Genomic DNA, 15,514 nt, shown 5'->3' on the forward strand with positions numbered 1-15,514 from the left:
CCCATAGGGGAGGTGCGGACTAGTGTAACTCTCCACTGATTACTATTTGAGGAGGCCTTCTGGAAGTCCCAGAGAAGTTGATACTGTTCTTGTTCACATGTGGCCAGTCTGCACATATGCTGAGAAGCAGGCTTCTTGGCAATGGCACCTACCACCCATCGCCCAACCATTTTTTGGGCCGTTTAAAACACAGAAGTTTGCACTCTTCAAATAAAGCAATATTGTAGGAAACACAGAGTTCCTGACTCAATGCCATGCACTGGACTAGGTGGTTCCTCGTGCATTTTCTCTTGTTTGCTTCTGGTTTGAACTAAGTGGAATTAACAAAACAAAGAGCCCATTAGAGAGCACTTGTGAGATTGGGTTGGGGAAGTTTGCTTTTTATAGGGGAAGAAGTGAAGGGAAGTATTTGCCACCAGGGCAGGGATTTATTTATTCTGCTGGTGGTTCTCAGATTACACCTGAGGGTTCTGATGCCTTTGGAGAGCACAGAAGAATTCTGTGTGCACGGGTGGGAGCGTGGGCACTTTGAACAGAGCCGGGGGATGATTTCTGTAAACGTTCAGGGCACCCCCATCTGCCCAAGGACAAACAACATAAGAAGGCATAATCTGTTTTCAAGGAGCTCATGAGCTCTGGCTTAGAAGAAAAGGCATGATACGTACAATAAGATCGTTAGACACCAGGCAGCGTACGGTCATACATGGCACAGACCATCAGGGCCCAGGAGAGTGGGTGATTCCTACAAGCAAGGGTCTAGGAGGCCACTCAAGACAGTAGGGCCGATCCAGGCCACCTTTGATGGGACGCTATTTCCTGCCATTCCTTTCTGCACATTGTCCCTGCCTTGTCTGCAGTCCTTGTCTCCACAGTATTTGCTGATCCTGTTGCAACAAGAGATTTACCCATGTTTACTTGAAGTAATGGATGGCGAACATGGGAGAGGGTGAAGGTAGATAGTAAATAATTGTAATAAGGGTAATGAGAAGGTCGTGGTATTTCAGCATTCCATGACTCAATTTCTTCTTTTGATGGGACTAGTAACCAAGCCTACTCCTGAGTTTTTGTTGAGAAATAAGTAAGATAATCTGTGCGTTGCTCAGTTCAGTGGGTGATACCTAGTAGATCTTCAATACATGTAATTTCCATTATTTCTAATAATTTCTGGTTTCTTATAACTTTCATTTGCTGTGGGCTCTCATGGCTCCAACTTTAAATGCCTCTCTCAGTGTCTTTGTTTTGACTTTCAGACCTTCAAACTCCTTTCAATTTTACCTCTTGTGGCCCTTGCCTGATTTTTTTTTTTGTTTCCAACAGTGTTCATCACAGAGAGCCTGGCTGTCTTGGCTCATGTTCTGGTTGGGCTGTGTCATCTGTGATGGGCCACTTTATTAGCTGGCTTCCATTGGATCTGTGCTCTTTTCTGGTCCAATCATCACGGACTGTTGGCAGGAAAAAAACATGCTGAGAAGGGAATGTGGCCGGCTGGGTGGGTGCGTCTTGGTGGTGTGCCATGTGCCCCTTGTTGCCTAACTTTGAACTGATACCTGCCCAGCTCATATCTGTGCACAACGTCATGCACTCTGTGGTGAGAGGAATCCCAGATGAGAACTGTATGGTCCTCTCCATCAGGGAGTGGTTTGGGGGTAGAGAAAACATAGCATGCAGAAACCACAATGTTTGTTAGCTTCTGTGAGCAGAGTGAGGGGACAGGCCGTAGAGCCAGGGGGCGGCACTGAGGGCTGGTGGATCTGGAAGGACTTTGGGAGCCATGCAGGCAAGTGGCAGATTTTGTGCTAAATGCTTATACCTTATAATATGCCTGTGGGGCAAGTACTAGCACTATCTAAGTGACACGTATGAAGAATGGATGCTCAGAAAGGTTAATTGATCTGCCACAGGTCACCCAGTGCCGGTAAGTGGGGAAGGAGCGATTCAAATCTGGACATGGCATTGCCTACCACAAGAACCAGGACAGGAAGGGAAGGGAAGAAAGAGCTTAAGCTCATTCCATCAGGAAAGGCCCTTACGTTTGTTTGGCCAGAGCCCAGCATGCCTGCTGAGGAGTTATGGGGAAAAGACTGGAAGGAAGTGCTGGGAGAAGACTGTGGAGGGCCCTGAATGCAGAGTACTTTGGGGTTGAGAGCCGAGTCTCAGTTACAGCTCTTGGCAGGGTGTCTTGCATGTGGTGGAAGTTCAGCAGAGCAGATGCTTTTTGAAGTGGAAAGGGATTTAGCTGCCACGTGGAATTGTTACTGGGACATTTTCTTGGCTACCATCATGTACATCCAAGCCTTGTTCATTGGCCCCGCTGTCCTTCTCTCTTTAGCTCCTGCTTTGCATGGACACGAGAGTGATCTTCCTAAGACCTAAGTCTCTTCATGTCACTCTAGTGACACCGTAGAGCTCTCTGAACAAAGCTCAGGCTCCTTAGTCAGCATTAAACACGCTTCCAGTCTGGGCTCATCCACATCCTTGTCCTCTCCTTGATCTTCCTGAAGTTGCTCACCCTTCCCTAAACAGGCCATCTGTTTTCAAGACTCCATGTGACTGACAGGCTTCCACCCAGTTCTGCCTGGAATGCCATCTCTTATTAGCTAGCATTGCCAGCTAAGCCTCTTACAGGAATTAATTCGTTCGCCTACACAATAACTCTGAAAAGCAGTCTCTATTGCTTCCATTTTACAGATGAGTAAGTTGAGGTTCAGAGAGGTCAGAATGCTTGTCCGGGATCAGAGGCGGGATTTCAACCCAGAGAGCTCGACCCCAAGGCCTGCACTGCTCACCACCTTCCTTCGTGGTCTCCCTCCTCTGTTTTCCCTTGGGTGGGCTCTTTCTGACTACATGGCCCAGAGCATATGCCTCTTCCTGGCATTTTCCTGGATCACTCCCTCACCCCCTCTGTCCAGCGAGTCCCTCTGCAGGGCTTTGGCCAATTCTGTAGCGGCATCTGCCACCTCTGTATTAGAGTTTGTTTTCTGGAGCTCTGTTACAGGCTGAATGTTTGTGTCCCTCCCCAAATTCATAGGTTGAAGCCCCAACCTTCAGTGTGACTGTGTTGGGAGATAGGGCCTTTATGGAGATAATTAGGGTTAAATGAGATCATAAGGTTGGGGCCCTCATCCAGTAGGGTCAGTGTCCCCACAAGAAGAGACACCAGAGCACCCATGTGCTCACTCTTGCCCTGCCATGTGAGGACATGGCAGATAGGCAGGCATTTTCAGGCTAGGAAGAAAGCTGTGAGGACTTTGTTAAATTGACATTTTTTAAGTGGAGTGTAGGATGCTGGGTGGTAGGCTGAGGTGGACAACAGACCAAAAGGAAATGGAGTGAGAAGTTTATTCCTCGCAGTTCCTGGAGGAAGTAGCTGACACACCTTGTGGGAATGCACAGGGAGGTCAGGGCAGAGTGCAGAGAGAGGGAACACCTGGGCTGGGGAGTGCTCTGGGGCCCCGGGCTAGGGCTGGACCGGTCAGTTCAAACTCAAACCGCAGCATTTGGTAAGCCCCATGGGGGTTTGTCTAAGGGTGCCTAGGGCAAACAGACCCTGGGAGGCGGGGGGCACTGTTGACCACAGGGCTGTCGGGGGAGTCCTCTCAGGGCCTGACATTCCCTGCGACTCTGTGGCTGCTCTCTGGGGCCTGTGCTGGCGTGAGGGCTGGTGTCAGATGCACATCTGTTTGGCCACACAAAATGGATGCTGAGGCAGCAACACCACAGAGCAGCTTAGCTCAGCTCTCAACAAGAGTCCTTATCAGACACTGACCCTGTGGGGTCTCCATCTGAGACTTCCTGCCTCCAGACCTGTGAGAAAACACGTTCCTGCTTTTGAAGCCATTCCATCTCTGGTGGTGTTATGGCAGCCCAGGTAGCCTCCTAGAGGCTCTTGCTTCCCTGACTGGTCTCCCTTCTGGAGTGTGAGCCGCTCATCGGCAAGGGTCCTTTCTGTCATGGCCCTGCATTCCCAGCATCCAGCTGGAGGCTTGTTGGTGGGGAGCGTGGCATGCAGGAGGCTCCCTGCGGAATCGTGCCTCGCCGCACCCTCTCTGCCTTGGTCCCAGGATCCCACAGCTCCCAGCAGGCACAGGGCACTGTCTCCCTCTCCTGCCATGTTCACCTGTGCTCTGGCTCCGTGGGCTCCGCAGGCAGGACGGTCTCTTCTGCACAAGCTTCCACTGACGGCTGATTTACTAGCTTCTTGCAGAAGCCGTGGCGGCCTGCTGTCTCCACTGGCCCTCGTAAAGTGGCCCCCTCTCCTTCGCCCTGTGCCCGTGGCCGCCCTGCCGACTGCCTGGGCAGAATTTATGACAAGGATTCATCAGATTAGGAGGACGGACACAGTCCTTCTTCTCCTGTGTGCAGAATGCAGTCGGACAACATTGCAGGCCCCTCTGCCTGCTGAGCAAGCCCACGTGGTAATGCTTGGCATTTTCTGACCCGAGGAGTCACTTGGAAACACTTTGATTTGACAAGAAATAACTTAAAAAATGTTCTGGCACTGAATGTTTAACTCGTTCTGGCCCACTGTGCTATCTCCTGCCGGGCTTTGGGAGCTTCCAGTGGCCGGCTCACAGCAGTTTGCTCCTTATCAGAACCGAAAGGCAGCGTTGGGCTTTTAGCTGGACCTCTGTGTCCTCCGCTCAGAATGGAATGTTCTCCCCAAATCCTGACAGCCACTCCTCTCCTCTGCTTGTTGAGTGTTCATAGGGAGCTCACAGCCACCCTCCCGACATCCTCTCCCATTAGTAGACTGCTTTGCTCCATAGAAAGTTCTTCAGAACTCAGGAAACATTTTCCCCCAGCCCTGCTCCTGCACCCCCTGGCCTTCCTTCTGCCCTCTTGGGCAACAACAATAAAAACTCTGCTCCATCTTTCACCCAGCAGTTTTTCACGTATTTGTAGGTAGCGTGTCTCACTTGTCAGGCGTTAACAACAGGCACTTCTGGGCACTATGGACAGAGAGATGAGCACAGGGCAACTGTGTGTGGCCTCAGGATGGCGTACTGCAGGGCCCCCACTTAGTCACAGGAGGCTGTCCTGCATGAACACTGCGCTCCTCTTTCCCCTGAGGCCTCACAAATTGCTCAGGGACTGGCTGACTCTCCTTTGCCCCACGAAACCTCCGTGGCTGTCTTTCAGGGAAGCACTCTTCATCATGAGTTTATTGCCATTTGGCTCTTCCTCCCCAGAATATGTTCTCATTTGTCAGGGCCCTTTGGCAACTGTGGGGCCTCCAAGTACCGTCTGACCACCATCAGTGTGATTTAGGGCTAGCATGGCCAATCTGGAGACTTTGAACTGCTGTTAATGCAGCCATTAGGAAGAGCCATTTGTGAAGGTTTTGCTCTAATTTTCTAGAGATGAACAAGACTTGGAGCTCATTTGACATGGTTTAAGGGCAATTACCCACCCTTCAGCTGCATATGTCATGGGTTCAGCTCCATCTAGCATAACATATGTCATTCAGGATTATAATTATCCATTTATGTATTTGTCTCCCTTATTAGCTGCTTTATAGGAGGGGCTGAATTTTATTTATAAGTATCTTCTGGGACAGCAGAGTGTGTGGCCCAGGCAGCTGCTTAGTAAATGTGAAACAAATGACAACTCCGTTCATATCTCATTCTAGGTGTTCTAGTGCAGAAAACATGGCACCTGCATCACACCGGCTTCGACACCCATTTCCCGTGGCACAATCAGTGAATGGCTAAGCGGTGAATTTTGAAAAGTTGATTCTGGGGGAGGTGGTGCCCCTGAGTGGTGCCCACCACATCATGAGTGGAAGGCTCTGGCCTTACCAGCAGCGTAGTGCCCTTTTGAATCTCAATAGTGTCACACAGCCAGGGAAGATGCACTTGCAGCTGGTATAGGAGGGTCTGGATTTGTAGGGATCATTTGCGGCACTAAGAGAAAAAGGGTTTACAGGACTGGACTTTCAGTTGAGCCGCAGCATTCCTGGGGACACAATCATCAATTTTTTGAGGTTGCAAAACTCTGCAGTGGCAAGAAAAAGAGTGTCTCTGGGCTCTCTAGGAGGTCACAAAGCCTTCACCAGCTTACCTGCTCGAAGATGTGCGAGATGGTGCCTATGTGAAAAAAATCAGACACATCAAAATGATCTGAGTTTAATAATGAGATAGAAAGAACAATGAAGGTGACATCTTCCAGAGAAGGGAGGAAGGTGGGAGGGGATAAGCTCTTGAGTGAAGGAAGCTGTCACTTCTGCCTGTGTGCCCTCTTTGGGGAAGGCTGATCTCCGGGTCCATAAGTGCTTTCATGAGTCCTCAGTGTCAGCTGTGAGCTCTGATATCTCTCACTTCTCCATTCCAGCTAACCCCAGAGGCCGGCAGAGCTAGGCCTTGACTTCAGCTCTCCTGACCCCCAGTCCTGGAGTTAATGCAACATGTGGCTGCATTTTTCACTTAGTCACTAGAGCAAGGTCATGATTTTATTGCAGCTCCCATCAGATATTTCTAATCATTGGGCTGAAGGAAGCCACCACACTCCATTCCAGTATAAGAACAAAACCAAGCAACTTCAGTTTGGGGTATAACCTCTGCACCTCTCATTCCCCACCTCTTTGTTCTGTTCCGGAATGCCTATAACTTATTTGTGTGGCATTTTGTAAATTCACCTTAAAATTGGTACATAACAATATTTGGAGACTACCTTAATTTTATAATTAAAAGTGAAGTGACTCATCCAACCTTCTCTTTCTCTCCCCACAAATAATCTGGCTGTAAAACAAATCTCTGCTATTAAGTGGTATTTATTTAATTGTGATTTGCTGTAGAGCTGTTTAAGAGTGGGTCATTAGGTTAAAATCATTGCGCTTGTCCTCTGAACAGAGGATGTCTTGTGCTGACTTACGTTTGGGTGTGTTTTCTCTGACACTGAGCTAACACAGCCGTGTTTACATTACGCACATTCTCTAGTTGCTGACATTTTTTGTTCCCCCGGAAGGAAAAAGATGCAACACAGACAAATGACCTTATATGATGTGATGTGTCAGGTCAACCTGGACCAATGGTTGATATTTTCTACTTTCATTAACTATATTTTCTTCTCATCTTTCTAACCTTGCTCACCCCCAAACCAGTGTTGAAGAAGAAAAGTGGTAATTTCAGATGGTCTGAATCCTTTGCAGCTTGTACTGAGAGTCTCTGAAGCTGAGTAGAGTCTCGAGGGGCTAATGAACCAATGGATTCCTTAGGTACAGACCTAAAAACACCACCAGAGCCCACCATTGTCTCCAGATGGATAGTTTTGAGACCCACACAGAACCTTCTTTTTGAAATGCCAAAGTGAGGCAGAGTTTACATACAGTATAGCTGGATGTTCGGGGTAGGGTAAGGCTCACCACAAAACCCCTTTGGGAGCCTTTGCCCAAGCAGTTTTTCCAAAGTCCCTCATTTTCTTCCCATTCTAGCCCTTGTGACTTTGCATTTTCTAGGCAGATGTGAGAAATGTCACCACATTTCCAGAGAGGAACTGGAAAAGACAGATGGGCTCTAGCCCAGCAGGACACCTGGATGGCAGCCTTATCTAGGGCCAGGGTGGGACTGCATGTGCCTGCCTGTTTATTTATCCTCCTCCTGTTTGGAGACTTCCCCTGATTAATTACTTTCTAGTAATTGAGGCTGCTAACTAATGTCTCATCTGATTAACCTGTAGCTTGGCCCTCGGTCCCCAAGGGTGGGCTGTCCAGCCCGACTGGGGAATGGAGGAGGTCACTGGCCAGGGGCCCCTGGGATGCCAGTTTGGGGCACATTTATTTGTTTTAAGTCTTGTTTGCTATTCCTGCTGCAGTGACTGGCGACAGCTCCCCCCAAGTCCCATCCAATCTAATTGGTCTTCTGAAACAGCAGTGCACACAAGATTTAAGAAATGTTTTCTTTGAAAACTTCTGGTCTGACAGACACTTTGAGATCATATTTCACCCTGTTTCAATTGCACACCATTCCCTGGGACTTTCAGGAGAAATATTGAAAGTGAGTCTTGCAGGAGAACTGCTGCTTTGTGGTCTGGGTGGGGGTGCTGGTGTGCTGGAGGCTGGAGGGGAGGCTCTGCCGAGGCAGCCCAGCCCGGCATCTTCAGAATCTAGAGATCCTGCCAATGTTAACACATCCAAGGAGGGATTCAGTATCAAAGTCTCTACTATTTGGCTCCATAAACATGAAACCGGTTGCAAAAACAAAGCTAAGGAGCTCCTGCTGATGACTTCAATAAAAGCTGTTTAATTATGAACATTTGGGAAATGAAGGTACCAACGGGACCGGGAGAGCTTTGGCGTCCAGCGTCCCTGTTCCAAGCATCCCACTGTTAAACCAGATTGTCCACTCAGCTGAAAAGCCTGACACTGAGCAGGGCACGCCCTCAGCCCCGCAGGACGCCACTCGCTTGCCAGGGACACTCCCTCTGACTGCGGGGCAGGCAGGGTTGGGGAACTGAGCAGTGGTGCAATTATCAGATGCTATCAGCCATTCGCAGGCCATCCAGGGTTACATGGGATGGTGGTCAGAGCTCCCTGAAGCCCTGCATTTGTGTCTAGGTAGCTAGCTGGCTTTTTTGTTTGTTGTTTTGCCAGGAGTCAGGGTTCCAGGATTAGGCAAAGTAGAAGGAATTCTGAGCAGGGAGCCAGTGGACCTGGTTGTGACAGCACATTTTGGAACCCTCCAATGAGTTTCTCTGAATAACAGTTTAGGAAACATAATCTCTTGAGTGCTTCTGTATAATTGTCCTCTCTCTTTGTGTGGTTATAGCCAGCTTTTTTTTTTAATGTCAAAAGGAGTAGGTAGCACTATCCATGTAGAAGTTTAATGAACAAAAACCAGAGTTGAATCCATGGTATGTGTGAAGAAAGAAACAGAGGACATATGCATCACTGAGGAGTGAATTCTTCCCAATAAGTGATTTCTCCCTCTCATATATTGGTGATTATTTCTCAAAGGAAGAACACCTTTCATGTTTCAATAATTTTTAGTAGAAATCTTTAAAACTTGCCTTTAGTCATCAGCAGGTATTGAATACAAATTAATGTTCTGACAATCTGATGAATTACTCAGTAATTTATGCTTATGGCCATGTGTGTGTGTGTGTGTGTGTGTGTGTGTGTGTGTGTGTTTGGACTTTGTGTCATGAGGGTGTTCTATGCTCTTGTAATGAACAAATATGTTCTTGATTTTTATTTCGCTTTAAGCAATGCAGTAGTAATTCCCTTCTTTCAGAGAACAAGACAAAATAAGTCGGGAATAAAATTCTGAGAGTGTTAGGGCAAGTTCATTACTGCTGGAAGAAGGGCGGGGCGGGACCCTCAGGACCCTCCCAGGTGGCTGGTGAGATGCAGTGGCTGGGAGGGGGAGGGGGGGTCTGGGCTGTATGTGGGAGGGGAGGAGGAAAGGGGTTACTCTGGAGTTTTGTTGGGGGTCCTGGAGTTAAACTTCAGGCCCTGGGGCATTCACCTGGAGAACATGGGCCAAAAACTTCTCTTTCTTCCCAACTTACATTAAAAAATATAAGTTAAAAGATGACTTTTTATGCATGGTGTATAAAGTTAAAATAACACCTTAAATTCCTCTGTGTATGGATTTGTTTTCTCTCCAAATGGTCAGTTACTGAAAGAATCTTAGAAAGAAGGTTATTTGAGGTTCACAGATCCTCTGGGAAGAGCCCCCTTAATCAGCCCAGCCACTGGGACTTGGAGGAAGTCCAGTGTAATGTTGTTCCCTGACGTTTGCGAGAAGGGACCCAGGTGGGTTCCGAGGAGCAGGCTCTGTTACCATTAACTACAAACACCAGAGTTTGTGGGGCAAGGAACGGCGACTGGGCTGGGTATCAAGATGCCCAACTCCTGGTCTAAGCTCTCCTGCTCTCTGTGTGACTTGGAGTTACTCATTTAACTTCTGAGTCTGGGTCCTCATTTGTTTAATACAGCTAATAATACCAAGGTCTTCGATTCAAAGGCAGAGATAGAAACAACAAAGTAATTGATGTGAAGGATTTTGCAAAGCTTACAAAATTCTATGTAGATTCAAGGGTTACTTAATTCTACATAATTTAGCCACATTTAGATCCTTGCAGACTCCATAGATAGTGTCATGCTTTAGAGCAATGATGGTCATAGAGGTCATCTCATTCAGTCCTCTAATTTTTTTTTTGTACAGGAAACTGGAGCAGAGAGGCAGAGAGAAAGGGACTTACCCACAAAGTGATGTGGTGTGTTAGTGCCAGGGCTGAAGCTGGAACTAGGAGATTTGACTGCCTTTAGATGCTTTTAAAAAAAACAGTGTCTCTTAAAGAGAAGGCACATAAACAATAATGGTTGACTTCAAATGAAACAACTTTCCATGTTTTAAAAACAGAGAACTTCTGAGGCCATCCTGACTTTCTTGGCTTTGTCTGACACCTATTTCCAGATCATTATAAGCTCCATCCTCTTATGGAAGCACACTTGTCAAGTTTCCTGTGGCTTCCTACACATGGCTGTGAGGTCTGGGGCCTCTCAGGGCACAGAACTTTGAGTCACTTATAGACAGATCACATCCTACCTTCCCAGGTGGGAGTGTGGCTGAGGTCGGGCCAGCCTCTGAGGAAGGGTTCTTGCTTGCCCAGGAGGCTCCATGTTCATAGTATCTTTTTGTACAATAAGAAGGGCTGTGAAGTGCAAAGCTGGGACAGTTTTCTGTTGACTGCCCTTCCTTTCATCCCAGATGGGTTCTCCATAGTAGACTTGTGGGATAGACCAGCCCCAGCCCAAGGTCCCAGATTCAGCATCTCAGAGGCTATGCCATGCAATATAATCAGCAGTTGCTGCTTAGTTGAGCTTTTCTGAGGTAGCCAGTAGATATTTTGAATTTTTAATGCTTTGAACTTCATTTTATTTTGAAGATTCTGCCCTTCTCCAACTCAGTACTAGCGCAGGCAGTGAAGCCTGCAGGTGGAGGGGAGGCTGTGACGGTTTTCTCCATGCCCCATCTTGTGCTACTTTTCCTCCTCCAGTACCTGCCCCTTCTCTCCTCTGGATCTTCTAGAAGTGAAAGGGTTTATGGGGGGGAGATAGGGAGCAAGAAAGGTGTTGCTTGAAGGGGTCTGTCAGGATCAAACACTGTTGTCCTCTGGGTTTGGTGGAAGCTTGACACTCTTATACTGAGAATCAACTGCTGCTCTCCAAACACCGCTGATGCTCCTTCAAACTGGCCATTCACTACTGGAAAGATCAAAGTCTAGCCTTTCTTGGGATGAGCTTGCTGCCCAGCTCCCAAAGGGACTCTTTGGGAAGAATCTTTTAGAGCATGACATGTTCTGGTATCTTTCTGTAGGGTCCATGTGGAACCCAGGGGAAACTCCAGGCCAGGCCATTTCCAGGGTTCTCTTCTCCCTCTGGTTCTTAGGGTGGCCAGCCCACCACTACTTCTCTCTTCTGGGCTTCTCCAAGCCTGAAAATAGCCCAGTCTCTGTGCCTTTAGACCCCCGATCAAGCTCTCCAACTCCCTGGTAATCCGGAAGCCTCCTGCAGGCTGAAGAGACGCACCCCTCTCCTTTCCTCATGTAGTGTGAGTAGGGGTGGTGGTGATCCTTAGCATTCTTGCTAAAGAAATCCTTTCTTCTAGGTCTCTTCAGCCTCAGAGTTTTTCAGAGTAGATGCTGGACTAAGGATCGCAAATGTGATTTCTGAAACATTTCTTTTGCAAGTCCAGCATTGGTGGGCTAGCATTTTATTGTATAATGTGTTAGGAAGAATCCCATTTTAACTCCTATCATGCTTCCATTTGAAGGATAGGTAAATCGCATCAGAACTTGCCTGGTCTGTCTTGCAGGATAGATGTCAGAGATTTCAAAAGGAGTCATGGAAGGAACAAAGCTTTGCAAATTCTAACATCCTACAGAAATGGTGGGCGTTATCTTTAATGTTACCCTCATTAGTGTAAATCAGAAAATCTGAATGTGTAAATAAGTCATGTTTCTATCATTTAAAATAAATTTGCTGAATCTTCAGTGGCTATTGACTGACATTTTTGGTCATTGAGGCAATTCATTAGCGAACAGTGATTTCTAACATTGGATAGGTTCAAACCACAAACCACATGCCATTCTCTTTAAAAGAGAAACTCTACTTTTGTTAATGCCTGATTGTCTTCATGTCAGTGGAGTGTTGGTCTTCAGTTCTTCCTAGGCACAGACCAAGAATATGTCACCAGAGGCTTTGGTAGGAACTGTTGATGCCCCGCAAAGAGGAAATACGTTTTTGCTGTTGCAGAGGAATTCAAGACCTTTATGGTCACCAAGAACTCATAAAACAATGAGCCGTATACGTATGAAAATGATCCTTTAGTCTAGTGCTCAACAAGCCAGTGTCTGCTAATCAGTTTGAAATATAAATATGAGCAACTAGGGCTTTGGCTTGAGGGTATGTGGTGTCTGTTGGTGAGTGGGATTTCTCTTGAAGTCATCTTGCTTTCCTGTATATGTCCTCTATGGAAAAAACATGGTAGTTCAAACTCATTTATTTTATGTTTTAATATGCTAATAATAAGTAAACTGACAAAAGACAGGTAGAGCAAAAGCAGAGAACTTAATATATGTTTCCAATCCCCAAATTTAACCCAGTTTCCAATCCCCAGTTCTAACCAAAGGATGCTTCATAGCATTTGCGTACTGCACTTTTACCTAACCCAGAGGTACAGTCTCTCAGGTTGTGAATCCCAGTATGAGAATCTTGGGTCTTTCCTGATCTTTCTAAGTTGTAATTTCCAGATATAAGACCATACTTTTTCTTTTCATTTGCAAGTAATAGCTTAGATAAGCCTATTGTGTGTGTGTGTGTGTGTGTGTGTGTGTGTGTGTGTGTGTGTGTGTGTGCGTGTGTGCGTGTGTGGATTTTGAGAGAGGGAGAGAGATAGTAGGGTGTAGGGGTTAATTCTATTCAGAAGTTAGCACATAGGATTTATTACATGGCCCCCAATGTGGTTAAGCCTGACATTTAGTCTTTCAACAAGTATTTATTGTCTCCCATGTTCCAAGAACTTTGATAGTTTGTGGAGCTGCACAGTTAATTAAAACCCTGGTCCCTGCTTACCTTGGAACTGGGTCTCTCTCACTGTTATAAATGGAGCACAGAGTTTGAAAATTATTCACTGTGATTCACTTTTATTCTTTATTTAGTGCCCAAACAATGAGGCAATCCTTGTTTAAATATTTCTTAGAACTTAAATTTGAAAGTGCTTTTTCCGTAGAACATTCCTATGTGTAGAGATCTTAGTTTCACGAGGCGTGGGAATTTTTCTTATGCAGATTTTCTTTATAAACGTGGAGTCACTGATGAAGTGGCAAGGGTGGGAGATTTAGGAGGTGGCAGGAAAACATACACAACATATTTGGAAGTTGCCAAAATCAACACGAACAAGATGTTCACTATCATAGCTTTCAGAATGTGGATCCATAAAAATATTGTGGTTATGTCTAGGACCAGAAGGCTTTGATTTTTATTTTACTATAATATTGCAGATTGCAGCACTGGCAACAGAATTTATCATACAATTCTTTTGGCAAGATAAACTAAGTCTGTTTCTACTTCATTCAAGAGTAGGGTTATCTAGAGATCTGAGTAGATTAGCTCAGCTGGCGGCAGTTCAGGACCAATGAGACTTAGCTGCAATTCTGATTTCCAATTAGACATTAATCAGCTTCCCTGCAAAGGAAATGGGATTTCTTTTTGCCTATGGATGCCACTAAAGTAGTTAAATCACATGGTCCTTTGTTAATCTACCTGAGAGAATGAGAGGGGGCCAGCAGACGTTGGTCCACTTTGGATGGCACAGATGTGTGAAATAACTCTTTCCCAACCTGCCTGTGATCTTTTTGGGCATATTAGCTAGCAAGACTCAATGGGGAAAGCAGAAAGTGTGGCCTTAGAGTTTAACTACAGCCCAGAGACCTCTTCATTCTGCTCTTACTGTCACAGTTGGCATGATTAAGACTCACTGGAGATGGCCAGAGGCCCAGCGTACAGTTTGTTGTTTGCGTCTAGAAAGAAACTTTCTGCATATATCATAGACAGGCTCTTATAGCGTGGCTGACTTATTCATTGTTCAATTATTCCTTCCCTTTTGAACAGACCCTGCCTAAAATACAGGCCAAGCTTCAGGAAAGTGACTTCCAAATTACAGTACAATTTTTTATTTGAATAAAGCTGTACTTAGGAAAAGTACCATCCTTCCCTGTCTTCTACCCAAGCACCTGGTGAGGAGAAATGAGAACCGATTTTCATGGGGCCCAGCCCAGCCCTACACATTCTAAGACTGAGTCTGTAGTGCACCCTGGATGGAAATGGAAGGGCAGTCAGAAGTGAAGGCTATGGCTTGTGTCAGTGCTATCACACACACACACACACACACAAACACACACACACAAATATGGGGGCTGTTCTAAACAGCTGGGCCCTTCGTCATTTCCTGACCCAGACAGGGGTTTTGGGAAAGGGCCTCACTCCTTCCAGGGGGTGCCCCCTTAGAGTACAACCACAACATATGGGAAGTTCTGCATCTGGACAGTTGATATCAGGCTCCGAGCAGCTTGAGCTGTGTGGGGACCGCTCCTAGCTCTGCACATGCAGCCACAGAGGGTCGACTTGCTGATTGCACTTACCAAGCACCTAATCTGCACAGAGCGGGGTATGAGACACTGCAGGGAAGCCACAGGTGTGAGGCCTGGGCCTGCTCTCAGGTGGGTCAGTCGGCAAAAGGGACCAGTGACACGGTGTGACTGGCAAAGACAGGTGGATCAATACAGACAGCAGCTGTCAGGGAGGAGTTCAGGAGAAAGTGGGCAGTGAAGATACGAAGTCAGAGAAGAGGGTCCTGCCGTCTTATGTGGACAAGCGAGGATGAGACATGGGGGCCTAAGATTCTCACCTGAAATCCCCACAGGCATCCATATTTTACAAGGAGAGTGTCCACCTGAAGGCTACCTTCCCTGAAGAGGCAGGAGAATGGCTTTTGAAATACACCCAGCTGCTCGGGCTGGGTGCTTCGCCTCTGTGGCTTAGACAATTCCCAGAGACCCAAGGCATGGGGGCCAGTCTGGTCTGCTCACCCTGCATTGCCACCTTTTGTCTCTTCAGAGTTTTCTTTGACCATTTAAATGACAAAGGGAATTTCTTGGAAGGGGGAGTGGGGAACATATTTCTAGATAGAAGGACATTACAAAAATAAAAAAGACAACTACTGCAAGACTTTGAAATGTGACAAAAGCAGACATTTTTCATCCTCATCATGAAACTTTGCCCAATTTATTTAAATACCACAGAAAAGCCTCAGTTTCTGGCCAGCGGGGAGGAGCTCATGCAGAGACCTGTGGAGGCTCAAAGTGACACCTGTGCACAGGCTGCCAGTGATTCTGGCATTTCCAGTCCTTATTTCCTTCTGTTACCCCAATTAGCTGGATGCTAACCCTCTACTTACAGGACTTGGTTTCCTAACACCCAGTTTAAAATTCCAGCTTTACCCATTCACTGGCT

General features: G+C 46.7%; 1 long non-coding RNA gene across 5 annotated transcripts in view; it reads left to right on the plus strand.

Annotated features, from left to right (window-relative positions):
* LOC108403824 (uncharacterized) overlaps nt 1-15,514 on the plus strand; it is a 251,403-nt gene that overhangs the window by 45,467 nt on the left and 190,422 nt on the right. The gene's annotated exons all lie outside the window — the stretch shown is intronic.

Source organism: Manis javanica, chromosome 1 (genome assembly GCF_040802235.1).
Source record: "Manis javanica isolate MJ-LG chromosome 1, MJ_LKY, whole genome shotgun sequence".
Lineage (NCBI taxonomy): Eukaryota > Metazoa > Chordata > Mammalia > Pholidota > Manidae > Manis > Manis javanica.